The 15,063-nt window shown below is 46.7% G+C and overlaps 2 protein-coding genes across 6 annotated transcripts in view; one reads left to right on the top strand and one right to left on the bottom strand.

The window, feature by feature from the left end:
- Nucleotides 1-963, bottom strand: part of MGA (MAX dimerization protein MGA) — a 40,056-nt gene extending 39,093 nt beyond the window's left edge. For 2 of the 5 annotated variants that reach the window (XM_069951383.1, XM_069951386.1), the window contains exon 1: nt 346-533. The gene's annotated coding sequence lies outside the window, so the exon portion shown is untranslated. Of the gene's footprint in view, nt 1-345; nt 535-886 lie in introns of those variants that run through there. The other 3 variants (XM_069951384.1, XM_069951387.1, XM_069951385.1) reach the window with 3 other exon arrangements.
- A 202-nt stretch (nt 964-1,165) lies between these two features.
- RPAP1 (RNA polymerase II associated protein 1) overlaps nt 1,166-15,063 on the top strand; it is a 219,531-nt gene continuing 205,633 nt past the window's right edge. Inside the window, exons 1-2 of the mRNA XM_069950966.1 lie at nt 1,166-1,243; nt 9,325-9,465. The gene's annotated coding sequence lies outside the window, so the exon portion shown is untranslated. The remainder of the gene's footprint in view (nt 1,244-9,324; nt 9,466-15,063) is intronic.

Here is a 15,063-nt window from a genome sequence, read left to right as displayed (position 1 = left end):
TCCCCCAACCTGCAGCACTACAATTCCCAGCATGCCAAGCCACTGCTTCTATCTGAAGGCATGCTGGGAGTTGTAGTCCTGTCACAGGTGAAATAAGGCCAGCCTGGTCTCTGTTCACACCTCACCTCAGACTAAACAACTTTGTAATGTCGCCATTGTGCGACTTCTGACACATTCTGCGACACTTACACATAGACACAGCTGTCGACTATCGAGGGTTGGGTGTGAGCTCTCGCGATAGTCGGCAGCAGCGGCGGCGGGAGACGTCTCCCAGCCTCAGCCCGTCCGCCTCTTGCCCCTGCCCCGCCAGCAGCTGTAACCCCGTACACCGCGGGCTCCGCATACCTCACAATTTTCCCTCCAATCTCACGACGGGCCGTCGTCACCGGAACTTCCTCACACGCTCACCGTGGCGGAGGTCACCCCCTCGCGTTATTGCCCTTCTAGTGTGAACGGAGGGAGAAGATTATCTTGTTTTTCTCCTTTTTTTTTTTCTTTCTACGATTTAGTAACTAGGTGCCGCGCAGGCGCAGAAGCGAAACCAGTGACGTCACCCAGCAGGCATCTGCGGCGGCAAGAACACGAGGTCCTCGTCACGTGCTGCTGCCGCCAAGAAAAGACCAGAGGGGCGGGGCTTAGGGGCGCGAATACTGCCACACCCAGGCCTAAGCGTGAATTGCATTTACATAGGCCCGAGCGGGCAGACTCCCGGTGGGTCGCTCGGTCGGACGGGGGGCGAGGGAGGGGGTCGCCGTCGTGTCACATTTTTTAGAGCTTGAATAAAAGCCAATTATCAATTTATTAATATTCTTGTAAGTGGACGATACCAAAGCGTCCTGCAAAAGGGGTGGAGCTCCTCGTTCAAGGGCAGAGAAGCGGAACTCACCCCCTACGGAGATGGAGCGGGGGACGGCGATCGGCTGATGCCTCCCTTCTTGTGGCGTCTCGAGGAGCCGTCAGCCTGTGCGCAGGAGCTGCATGAAACGGGCGGGGGCGGAGTCCACCCGAGGGGGCGGGGCCAAAGCGAGAAGGCGAGAACACAGCGAGGAGCGCAGGGTGTGAGGGGGGGGGACATGGCCAAACGCTGATTGGTTGCCCAGATCGACCAATAGGAGGTCAGCTTTTACTCTGGTGAAATGTAAGCGCTGGTTCTGATTGGTTGCTATGGGATTGGGAGATGTCAGAGACAAGAGGCCGGATTATCGGGGAATGAACGTCCCTTTGTGTTTGTTCCCAGTAATCGGTTGGTGTAAAACTCACATCATTGTAAAACTTTCAAAAATATATTTTTCCCCAGTTTGGTTCAGTGAGGGGTGCGGGCCTGGACGGTAACGGTTTTTCACACGTCTGTGTCACATGTCATTAGTGGGTGTGTCAGCGGCTGTGAGCCCACTATGCTGTACAGCCGGACCTGACGCTCTATGCAACCCGCATGACCGGGATAAACATTGCTTAAAGGGATTGTACTGACTAGATCCAGTGTTACACACCATCCGCGCTGCCACGCTGAATCAGCCGTAATGGTGGTTTCTCGAATCGCTCATCCCGTTCACGTTGTTTTGGCCTGATTTGCGATATTCACATCAGAACAAATCCGGCCTCCTGTGCACAACTGACTTCATTTGCATATCGTAAATCAGGCGAAAATAACATGAGCGGAATGGCTGATTAGAAAAAGTATCGTGGCAGCTGATTCAGCGTGGCAGCATGGATCGGACGGTATGTGACACTGGATCTAGCCAGAAAAGTAGTACATTCCCTTTAAGATGTACCTGTCGTTATAAAACAAAAGTTTTGATCGGTCCGGGTCTGAGTGCTCGGACTTTTCAGACCAATCGGGAGATAAAGGCGGTGAAGACCGCTCGGCAGTGTGTCCTCTCCTCGGTCTGAGTCAAAAAAAGAATCGGGCTCCATAGCAGCCCATTGTAAGTCTGTCTGACTACTGTGACATCACTGTGTGTATTATCCCTGTGCTGTGACATCACTGTGTGTATTATCCCTGTGCTGTGACATCACTGTGTGTATTATTCCCCCTGTACTGTGACATCACTGTGTGTATTATCCCTGTACTGTATATATAAAGAGCTGGGCTGGCACCACAAATAATGAAAAAAGGAGTGCTAGTTTGTCAACCTAAACAACATATGCAATCAACAAGAGAAAATGGCTGAAAAAAACATACACTGCACCTCCTGATCAAATGAATAAATATCTATGAAATCTTTATTAATTCATCAATGAAAAAAGGGGACAAACATTTAAAATCATTTAAAAATACACACATACCAATTCACCGGTTCCAATCAAACACGGCAAAAACCTGACCTAACACAAGTCAATAAACGGAGCAGCAGCAAAAAATCATATGAAGGTAGCAAATATATTAAAAACCAAAATTATTATGCAAGATTACAAATGAATCCCAGAAACCAAAATAGATGAAAAACGATGCAAGGCACAAGGCCAAAAATCACCTAGGGAGCATACAAAACAAAAATGTGAAACAAACATATAGATGGCTGCTGCTACCCCAAGTCAGGTCAGACCAGAAAACCCCACGCGTTCCGTCACCAGGACTTTCTTTTAAATGTTTGTCCCCTTTTTTCATTGATGAATTAATAAAGATTTCATAGATATTTATTCATTTGATCAGGAGGTGCAGTGTATGTTTTTTTCAGCCATTTTCTCTTGTTGATTGCTTATCCCTGTACTGTGACATCACTGCGTGTATTATCCCTGTACTGTGACATCACTGTGTATTATCCCTATACTGTGACATCACTGTGTGTATTATCCCTGTACTGTGACATCACTGTGTATTATCCCTATACTGTGACATCACTGTGTGTATTATCCCTGTGCTGTGACATCACTGTGTGTATTATCTCTGTACTGTGACATCACTGTGTATTATCCCTGTACTGTGACATCACTGTGTGTATTATCCCCCCTGTACTGTGACATCACTGTGTGTATTATCCCTGTGCTGTGACATCACTGTGTGTATTATCCCTGTACTGTGACATCACTGTGTGTATTATCCCTGTACTGTGACATCACTGTGTGTATTATATCCCGGTTCTGTGACATCGCTGTGTGTATTATCCCTATACTGTGACATCACTGTGTGTATTATCCCCCTGTACTGTAACATCACTGTGTATTATCCCCCCTGTACTGTGACATCACTGTGTGTATTAACCCCCTGTACTGTGACATCACTGTGTATTATCCCCCCTGTACTGTGACATCACTGTGTGTACTATCCCTGTACTGGGACATCACTGTGTATTATCCCTATACTGTGACATCACTGTGTGTATTATCCCTGTACTGTGACATCACTGTGTATTATCCCTATACTGTGACATCACTGTGTGTATTATCCCTGTGCTGTGACATCACTGTGTGTATTATCCCTGTACTGTGACATCACTGTGTGTATTATCCCTGTACTGTGACATCACTGTGTATTATCCCTGTACTGTGACATCACTGTGTGTATTATCCCCCCTGTACTGTGACATCACTGTGTGTATTATCCCTGTGCTGTGACATCACTGTGTGTATTATCCCTGTACTGTGACATCACTGTGTGTATTATATCCCGGTTCTGTGACATCGCTGTGTGTATTATTCCTATACTGTGACATCACTGTGTGTATTATCCCCCCTGTACTGTGACATCACTGTGTGTATTATCCCTGTACTGTGACATCACTGTGTGTATTATCCCTGTACTGTGACATCACTGTGTGTATTATCCCCCCTGTACTGTGACATCACTGTGTGTATTATCCCCCCTGTACTGTGACATCACTGTGTATTATCCCTGTACTGTGACATCACTGTGTGTATTATGCCTGTACTGTGACATCACTGTGTGTATTATCCCCCTGTACTGTAACATCACTGTGTATTATCCCCCCTGTACTGTGACATCACTGTGTGTATTAACCCCCTGTACTGTGACATCACTGTGTATTATCCCCCCTGTACTGTGACATCACTGTGTGTACTATCCCTGTACTGGGACATCACTGTGTGTAGCATCCCTGTGCTGTGACATCACTGTGTATTATCCCTGAACTGTGACATCACTGTGTATTATCCCCCCTGTACTGTGACATCACTGTGTGTATTATCCCTGTACTGTGACATCACTGTGTATTATCCCCCCTGTACTGTGACATCACTGTGTATTATCCCTGTACTGTGACATCACTGTGTGTATCATCCCTGTACTGTGACATCACTGTGTATATTATCCCTGTACTATGACATCACTGTGTGTATTATCCCCCTTTACTGTGACATCACTGTGTGTATTATCCACGCTGTACTGTGACATCACTGTGTATTATCCACGCTGTGCTGTGACATCACTGTGTGTAGTATCCACGCTGTACTGTGACATCACTGTATTATCCCTGTACTGTGACATCACTGTGTATTATCCCTGTACTGTGACATCACTGTGTGTATTATCCCTGTACTGTGACATCACTGTGTGTATTATCCCCGCTGTACTGTGACATCACTGTGTGTATTATCCCTGTGCTGTGACATCACTGTGTGTATTATCCCTGTGCTGTGACATCACTGTGTGTATTATCCCTGTACTGTGACATCACTGTTTGTATTATCCTCCCTGTACTGTGACATCGCTGTGTGTATAATCCCTGTGCTGTGACATCACAGTGTGTATTATCCCCCCTGTACTGTGACATCGCTGTGTGTATTATCCCCCCCTGTACTGTGACATCACTGTGTGTATTATTCCCCCTGTACTGTGATATCACTGTGTGTATTATCCCCCCTGTACTGTGAAATCACTGTGTATTATCCCTTTACTGTGACATTACTGTGTGTATTATCCCTGTACTGTGACATCACTGTGTGTATTATCCCCCCTGTACTGTGACATCACTGTGTATTATCCCTGTACTGTGACATCACTGTGTATTATCCCCCCTGTACTGTGACATCACTGTGTGTATTATCCCCCCTGTACTGTGACATCACTGTGTGTATTATCCCCCCTGTACTGTGACATCACTGTGTGTATTATCCCCCCTGTACTGTGACATCACTGTGTATTATCCCTGTACTGTGACATCACTGTGTGTATTATCCCTGTACTGTGACATCACTGTGTGTATTATCCCTGTACTGTGACATCAGTGTGTGTATTATCCCTGTACTATGACATCACTGTGTATTTTCCCTGTACTGTGACATCACTGTGTATTATCCCCCCTGTACTGTGACATCACTGTGTGTACTATCCCTGTACTGTGACATCACTGTGTATTATCCCCCTGTACTGTGACATCACTGTGTGTACTATCCCTGTACTGTGACATCACTGTGTATTATCCCTGTACTGTGACATCACTGTGTGTATTATCCCTGTACTGTGACATCAGTGTGTGTATTATCCCTGTACTGTGACATCACTGTGTATTTTCCCTGTACTGTGACATCACTGTGTGTACTATCCCTGTACTGTGACATCACTGTGTGTAGTATCCCCGCTGTACTGTGACATCACTGTGTATTATCCCTGTACTGTGACATCACTGTGTGTATTATCCCTGTACTGTGACATCACTGTGTGTATTATCCCTGTACTGTGACATCACTGTGTGTATTATCCCCCTGTACTGTGACATCACTGTGTATTATCCCTGTACTGTGACATTTCTATGTGTTATCCCTGTACTGTGACATCACTGTGTGTATTATCCCTGTACTGTGACATCACTGTGTGTATTATCCTTCCTGTACTGTGACATGACTGTGTGTACTATCCCTGTACTGTGACATGACTGTGTGTACTATCCCTGTACTGTGACATGACTGTGTGTATTATCCCTGTACTGTGACATCACTGTGTGTATTATCCCCCCTGTACTGTGACATCACTGTGTATTATCCCTGAACTGTGACATCACTGTGTATTATCCCCCCTGTACTGTGACATCACTGTGTGTATTATCCCTGTACTGTGACATCACTGTGTATTATCCCCCCTGTACTGTGACATCACTGTGTATTATCCCTGTACTGTGACATCACTGTGTGTATCATCCCTGTACTGTGACATCACTGTGTATATTATCCCTGTACTATGACATCACTGTGTGTATTATCCCCCTTTACTGTGACATCACTGTGTGTATTATCCACGCTGTACTGTGACATCACTGTGTATTATCCACGCTGTGCTGTGACATCACTGTGTGTAGTATCCACGCTGTACTGTGACATCACTGTATTATCCCTGTACTGTGACATCACTGTGTATTATCCCTGTACTGTGACATCACTGTGTGTATTATCCCTGTACTGTGACATCACTGTGTGTATTATCCCCGCTGTACTGTGACATCACTGTGTGTATTATCCCTGTGCTGTGACATCACTGTGTGTATTATCCCTGTGCTGTGACATCACTGTGTGTATTATCCCTGTACTGTGACATCACTGTTTGTATTATCCTCCCTGTACTGTGACATCGCTGTGTGTATTATCCCTGTGCTGTGACATCACAGTGTGTATTATCCCCCCTGTACTGTGACATCGCTGTGTGTATTATCCCCCCCTGTACTGTGACATCACTGTGTGTATTATTCCCCCTGTACTGTGATATCACTGTGTGTATTATCCCCCCTGTACTGTGAAATCACTGTGTATTATCCCTTTACTGTGACATTACTGTGTGTATTATCCCTGTACTGTGACATCACTGTGTGTATTATCCCCCCTGTACTGTGACATCACTGTGTATTATCCCTGTACTGTGACATCACTGTGTATTATCCCCCTGTACTGTGACATCACTGTGTGTATTATCCCCCCTGTACTGTGACATCACTGTGTGTATTATCCCCCCTGTACTGTGACATCACTGTGTGTATTATCCCCCCTGTACTGTGACATCACTGTGTATTATCCCTGTACTGTGACATCACTGTGTGTATTATCCCTGTACTGTGACATCACTGTGTGTATTATCCCTGTACTGTGACATCAGTGTGTGTATTATCCCTGTACTATGACATCACTGTGTATTTTCCCTGTACTGTGACATCACTGTGTATTATCCCCCCTGTACTGTGACATCACTGTGTGTACTATCCCTGTACTGTGACATCACTGTGTATTATCCCCCTGTACTGTGACATCACTGTGTGTACTATCCCTGTACTGTGACATCACTGTGTATTATCCCTGTACTGTGACATCACTGTGTGTATTATCCCTGTACTGTGACATCAGTGTGTGTATTATCCCTGTACTGTGACATCACTGTGTATTTTCCCTGTACTGTGACATCACTGTGTGTACTATCCCTGTACTGTGACATCACTGTGTGTAGTATCCCCGCTGTACTGTGACATCACTGTGTATTATGCCTGTACTGTGACATCACTGTGTGTATTATCCCTGTACTGTGACATCACTGTGTGTATTATCCCTGTACTGTGACATCACTGTGTGTATTATCCCCCTGTACTGTGACATCACTGTGTATTATCCCTGTACTGTGACATTTCTATGTGTTATCCCTGTACTGTGACATCACTGTGTGTATTATCCCTGTACTGTGACATCACTGTGTGTATTATCCTTCCTGTACTGTGACATGACTGTGTGTACTATCCCTGTACTGTGACATGACTGTGTGTACTATCCCTGTACTGTGACATGACTGTGTGTATTATCCCTGTACTGTGACATCACTGTGTGTATTATCCCCCCTGTACTGTGACATCACTGTGTATTATCCCTGAACTGTGACATCACTGTGTATTATCCCCCCTGTACTGTGACATCACTGTGTATTATCCCTGTACTGTGACATCACTGTGTATTATCCCTGTACTGTGACATCACTGTGTGTATTATCCCTGTACTGTGACATCACTGTGTATTATCCCCCCTGTACTGTGACATCACTGTGTGTATTATCCCTGTACTGTGACATCACTGTGTGTATTATCCCTGTACTGTGACATCACTGTGTATTATCCCTGTACTGTGACATCACTGTGTATTATCCCTGTACTGAGACCATCACTGTGTGTATTATCCCTGTACTGTGACATCACTGTGTGTATTATCCTTCCTGTACTGTGACATCACTGTGTGTATTATCCTTCCTGTACTGTGACATGACTGTGTGTACTATCCCTGTACTGTGACATGACTGTGTGTATTATCCCTGTACTGTGACATCACTGTGTGTATTATCCCCCCTGTACTGTGACATCACTGTGTGTAGTATCCCTGTGCTGTGACATCACTGTGTATTATCCCTGAACTGTGACATCACTGTGTATTATCCCCCCTGTACTGTGACATCACTGTGTATTATCCCTGTACTGTGACATCACTGTGTGTATTATCCCTGTACTGTGACATCACTGTGTATTATCCCCCCTGTACTGTGACATCACTGTGTGTATTATCCCTGTACTGTGACATCACTGTGTGTATTATCCCTGTACTGTGACATCACTGTGTATTATCCCCCCTTTACTGTGACATCACTGTATGTCTTATCCCTGTGCTGTGACATCACTGTGTGTATTATCCCCCCTGTACTGTGACATCACTGTGTGTATTATCCCTGTACTGTGACATCACTGAGTGTAATATCCCTGTACTGTGACATCACTGTGTGTATTATCCCTGTACTGTGACATCACTGTGTGTGTATTATCCTCCCCCCCCCTGTACTATGACATCACTGTGTATTATCCCTGTACTGTGACATCACTGTGTGTATTATCCCTGTACTGTGACATCACTGTGTGTGTATTATCCTCCCCCCCCTGTACTATGACATCACTGTGTATTATCCCCCCTGTACTGTGACATCACTGTGTGTATTATCCCTGTGCTGTGACATCACTGTGTGTATAATCCCTGTGCTGTGACATCACTGTGTGTATTATCCCTATGCTGAGTAATCTAATCACTTTAATCTCCAGTCTTCCAGTACTTATGAGCTGCTGTATGCCCTACAGGAAGTCCAGTCTTACACAGTGCTCTATGCTGCCACCTCTGTCCATGTCAGGAACTGTCCAGAGCAGGAGAGGTTTTCTATGGGGATTTGCTGCTGCTCTGGACAGTTCCTGACATGGACAGATGTGGCAGCAGAGAGCACTGTGTCAAACTGGAGAGAATACACCACTTCCTGCAGGACATGCAGCAGCTGATAAGTACTGGAAGACTGGAGATTTTTTTTTTATAGAAGTAAATTACAACTTTCTGACACCAGTTGATTTGAATTTTCTTTTTTTAATCTTAAAGTTCCCATTTAACATCAGAGCTTATCCACGTCCAGGAATGACTGTGGGAGATGTGGAAACAGACAACGGTGGTGTTTCTCCTTAGTCGCTGACTCGGCCGTTCTCCGCAGCACTGCATGCTGTTGTCAGGAAGATTCTGCAGGTAACGGGAGGCTATCATATGACTATCAGTGTATTGGGGGATTGCTAGTAATATTGAGTGTATTTTGGTTTTGTATCTCGGCAGAAGCATTACTCGCATTTGGTTAATAGAAATGATATAAAATTGGTCTTACAACCAGACATCTCTGGCAGTGCGCTGTGCCGAGACTGGATAAACTAACAGGAATATGCCAGATTGGGGGCGTGGCCAGCAACGGACCGAGGCGGACGCACGGGCAGGAGCTCCGTCCTTAGAGGCACTATAGGCTGAGATTTTTGCCCGAAAATCCCTCACTCACTGCCTGAAATTGCCCACCCAGGGCCCTGAAGAGAAAGAGGCATCGCCGGGGACGCAGTGCGAGGCTCCCGTCTGGCGGCAGGCGACGTGCCGCTGGGCTCGATAGCCACAGTCCCACAACTCCTGCCCCACGTGACTCACCGGGACGGACCGGGGCCGACGCCGCTTGCTGCCGGGAGACCGGGACACTAAAAGGTAGCAGGGGAGACTGATCGGCGCACCACCTTCCCGCCGAACCCACCAGCAGGAAGGGGGGAGTGTTGCTCCGGAGCGGCCCCCACACCAGACCCCTTCCCCCACTGGGAGCTAAGCAATTACATCGGGGGTCTCGGCTCCCACACACGCAGCAGATCCAAAACATCGCTGGGCTGCCTAATACCTCAGCTCCCTGATCCACGTGGCCGGGCGCCATCTTGGGGTCCTCCTCCTCCCTGCTCACCACACAGCGCAGGAGGGTGACAGTAACGGCTCCTCCCCCCTCCGGTTTGATTCATCACCCAGGGAGCTGCCACCCGCACGGCAGCTCCGCAGCTGGGATCACTAGGCTTCCACCCCTCAGGAAGATTTTATTATTCAGTGGTACATGCAGAACACAACAGCCGGGAACGCACTCATATATCCTCCTGTCCTCCCTTTGCCGGCATTCATTTCCTGTATTCAAAGGTCCTCCAGTAGCTGCAACTAAGCACACAGCGCCACCTGCTGGCCAAATCTTTAACTGCATTGCAACACCTACTGTGCTCAATACTAATTGCCTGGGAACTCTGCATTACCACTTAAGCCCTCAGCGCCATCTACTGGCCAAATCTCTAACTGCATTGCAACATCTACTGTGCTCAATACTAATTGCCTGGGAACTCTGCATTGCCACTTAAGCACACAGCGCCATTTACTGACCAAATCTTTAACTGCATTGCAACACCTACTGTGCTCAATACTAATTGCCTGGGAACTCTGCATTGCCACTTCAGCACTCAGCACCATCTACTGGCCAAATCTCTAACTGCATTGCAACTCCTACTGTGCTCAATATTAATTGCCTGGGAACCCTGCATTGCCACTTAAGCACACAGCGCCGTTTACTGACCAAATCTTTAACTGCATTGCAACACCTACTGTGCTCAATACTAATTGTCTGGGAACTCGGCACTACCTGTTAAACACGCAGCATCATCTACTGGCCAAATCTTTAATTGCTTTGCAACACCTACTGTGCTTAATACTAATTGTCTGGGAACTCTGCACCACCTGTTAAGCACTCTGTTGTACTTTTTCCACGAACTTAAATACTCCCTGACCTCAATTTCTATCGCTATATGAGAGGATGCTGACCACTCGGCAGGAAAGTCCAGTCTAAAACGCTCACAAGCCCCCTCCCCTGGCGTACTGGTGGCCAACAACCAGTTTGTACAATACAGAATCCCCACTGTTCCAATCACTTCGTGTTTCCATACCTTAACATACGACGGAGCTCCATAAAGGACAGTGACTTTCAATCCATCATCTAGCCCTTATACACTGATTAATTGACCTCCGGTGCGGCACACCTAGCAGTGGCCATTTTTTATTATTCACAGGCAGTGAAGCCCATTATTGACCGGAGGCCAAGTCCGAGACGGACAAGACTGTTTGTGCTCTCACCAACACTTGAGATTTTCCAACCCCAGTAACATGGCCTAGCTCATCTCCCGAGGATCAGCGCCAACAAGATTATTTTCCGTCCTCGTTCGGATATGGACAAATTCCTCACCCAGACAGCAGGGCGATCTCGACGCACCACAAAGTCCACCGTCTCCTCAACCCCCACCCACAAAGCAGACAGTAAAACCAAACAACCGAAGGTAAAGTTACCCCACCAGGTCGCAACTCCATCCTCCTCTCCAGACACCATGTCCTCCAAAAGGTTGCCTACTACACAGCCTTCTTCCCCTCCAAATTCTGTGCCTCCTGAAGAGGAAGACCTCACCAGCGCTGACCCTGTGCAGGCTACAGCAGTCGCCCAGGCAGTGTCTAGGCTCCTTTTACCACTGTTTGATAAACGTCTAGAAGTCCTGCACACTTCGATTAACAATGCGCTATCCCAAATCACATCTAATACCCAACGTATTGGAGAGTTGGAAACAAGAGTCGGCGCCTCAGAGGATAACATAGGTTCTGTCCAAACCTCCCTTTCCACCCAACAAACTCAGACAAAACAACTCCTGGATCGCCTCGAGGACCTGGAAAATAGGAATCGAAGAAACAACCTCCGCTTCATTGGCATCCCTGAGTCAATTAAAGGGGAGGAACTATTCACGGTCCTAGCACAAGACCTGATGGAGGCCATGGACCTTCCAACAGAACATGTGATGCCTCCCATCGAGAGAGCCCATCGCTTGGGTAAAGAATCTGCTGAACGTCGCAATACTCCAAGACCGGTCATTGCAAAATTTTTTCACTATCTCACCAAGGAACGAATCCTACGTACCTACAAACAAAAGGGCCCACCCATCATCCGAGGACGCCGGGTTCTAATTTTTCAAGATTTTTCATCCTTGGTCACCCAGCAGCGTAAAGCCTTTTCAGAAGTCTGCAAACATCTGGTGGACAATGGCATTCGCTTCCAACTACAATACCCGGCCCGCCTGAGAGTCACTTCAGAAGGCCGAACCCTCATCTTTGATGACCCTGCGGCTGCCAAACGTCACTTCATCCCGAATGAATAATGACACTCATCCATAGCTGATCCTAAGATGATAAATTGTTTTTCCTTTTTTCTTTGTTTGTTTTCTCGTTTCTCTTTTCTTCTTGTTACTTTTTTTTGCCTCTTGAAATGTTGAATGTACTGCTGTATGTGCATTTGTTGCTCTTTGTTTATTGTTATGCAAATTATGTTCTTTGCAGGCTTATAACCTTATTTTTTCCTATTTCTCCTCATGCAGTGTGCGGTGGGCTGCGCGAGTCGCCCTCCTCCCTTTTTGCTCCTGTGATGCCTGCTCGCTGGGACGGGTGTCGGGGAGCCACTGATTTATATCTTTTACCTAGCCATCTCTTCAGATCAGGTATAGGATGACAGCACCAACATCCAATGCACCAACATTCACCCACACCCCCACCCTGAAATTGCTCTCGTGGAATGTGGCGGGACTTAACTCCCCAGTCAAACGTAAGAGAATCCTGACACATCTCCATCGCTTTAAACCACAACTAGTGCTACTCCAGGAAACCCACTGGCAGTCTGGAGACAACTCTACCCTTAAAGCCCCATGGATAGGCACTTGTATCTCGGCCCCCCACTCCAATAAATCCCGAGGGGTGGCCATCCTCATACACAGAGATCTTTCCCACAAGGTTCACGAACAAATCATAGATCCAGAGGCCAGATACATATTTTTGGATATCACCATCCACGACACTAGATACTCTATCCTGAACACATATGCCCCAAATGTTCAGAATGCAGCCTTTTACTCCAACATACTACAGCTACTGGCCACAAAACAACATCATCCTCTACTGTGGGGGGGAGACTTTAATGTCGCTTTAGACCCCCAGCTGGACAGATCATCACAGATGACCCAGCCACCACAGGCCAACCAAACATTACTCTCCATCTTGACCCAATCTTCTCTATGTGACCCATGGCGCCTGAAAAATGGCTCCTCCAAAGAATATACCTTCTTTTCACACGTTCATAACTCCTTTTCCAGAATAGACAACTTTTTGGTTTCTACCCCTCTATTCCCCCTCGTCCTGGATGCCAAGATACACCCTATCATAATCTCAGATCATGCACCAATAACGCTGACCTTAGACCTTGGCATAGTTACACGCACCAGTAGAAACTGGCGCTTCCCCTCTTATCTTTCAGACTCCGATGATTTTAGGGCCTTTTTAACGCAGGGGTGGGCGAACTATGTGGACGACAATCTGGAGCACGCGGACGACCCTAGTCTCTTGTGGAGGGCCTCTAAGCCTGTCCTGCGAGGGCAGATCATAGCATATGTCTCTCATAGGAAAAAGAAGCAATTAGAAAAATTTGACATTCTGAACACAGAACTGATCACTGCCCACACCGCCCATCTCCTCACTAACACACCAGAGTCAAAGGAACGATACTTAGAGACTAGACGTCTCCTTGATGCCTACCTCTTGGGCCAAGCTCAATGGTCCATAGACTCCTATAAAAACAAATTCCACCGCTTTGGGAATAAAGCAGGGAGACTCCTGGCCAACCTTACTAAACCCCAAAAACCGAAACATACTATCCTCAAACTAAGGTCCTCAGGCGCAGGCACATATGCAACAAGTCCTGGAGACATCCACAAGGCATTCACTGACTACTATTCCACATTATACACGGCGTCAGCCCACGACTCCGAAGCAGCATGGTCCTTTTTACACAAAGTTGACCCCCCTAAACTGACCCCAGACCAACGTGAGGCACTATCCACTCCCATCACCGAATTAGAATTAACATCCGTGATAAGTAGCCTTCCTTCCCAGAAGTCCCCCGGCCCGGACGGTCTGCCAGGAGAATACTACAAAATTTTACTCCCGCATATTAAACCTACCCTTCTTTCCTTATACAACGCAATATATATAGAAAACATGCAAGTCCCCCAGTTCCACGAATCCCGTACGGTCCTCATCCCTAAACCAAACAGAGACCCTCAACTCGTACAATCCTATCGGCCCATCTCGTTGCTCAATCAGGATTATAAAATTCTAACCAAAATCATAGCTAACCGTTTACAACTAATTCTCCCCTCACTTTTGACTGACTCCCAAATAGGATTTATGCACAATAGGCACTCTGCAAAGGGCATCCGTCTGGCGATGGCGGCAACTGTTGCAGCACAATCCCGAGACTCACCACAAACTCTCCTTCTGAGTCTTGACGCCGAAAAGGCATTTGACATGGTCTCTTGGAAGTTCTTAGAGATATCACTTGGATATCGCAACTGCGGAGCTGTTTTTCTCTCCTTTCTGCGCTGTCTCCAGATGGATGCCCAGACATGCTTTACAATAAACGGACTCAACTCCACACAGATCTCACTATACCGTGGTACCCGTCAAGGCTGTCCCCTGTCCCCTCTTTTATTCAACCTTTCCATAGACCCCCTTCTTCGTTTATTACACACAAACTCTTCCCACCAGGGTATTCAAGTGGGCTCTAGGGAAATAAGAGTATCGGCATTTGCAGATGACTTATTGTTGTTTATTCGCAACCCTAGACACACGCTAGGTCACATCCTGCAGCTTATAACCCAGTATGGGAGTATCTCTGGCTTTACTTTAAACCTGGACAAGTCCGAGGCT

This window comes from Dendropsophus ebraccatus, chromosome 13 (assembly GCF_027789765.1).
Source record: "Dendropsophus ebraccatus isolate aDenEbr1 chromosome 13, aDenEbr1.pat, whole genome shotgun sequence".
NCBI classification, from domain to species: Eukaryota; Metazoa; Chordata; class Amphibia; order Anura; family Hylidae; genus Dendropsophus; species Dendropsophus ebraccatus.
This window is presented reverse-complemented; position numbering and strand designations above follow the sequence as displayed.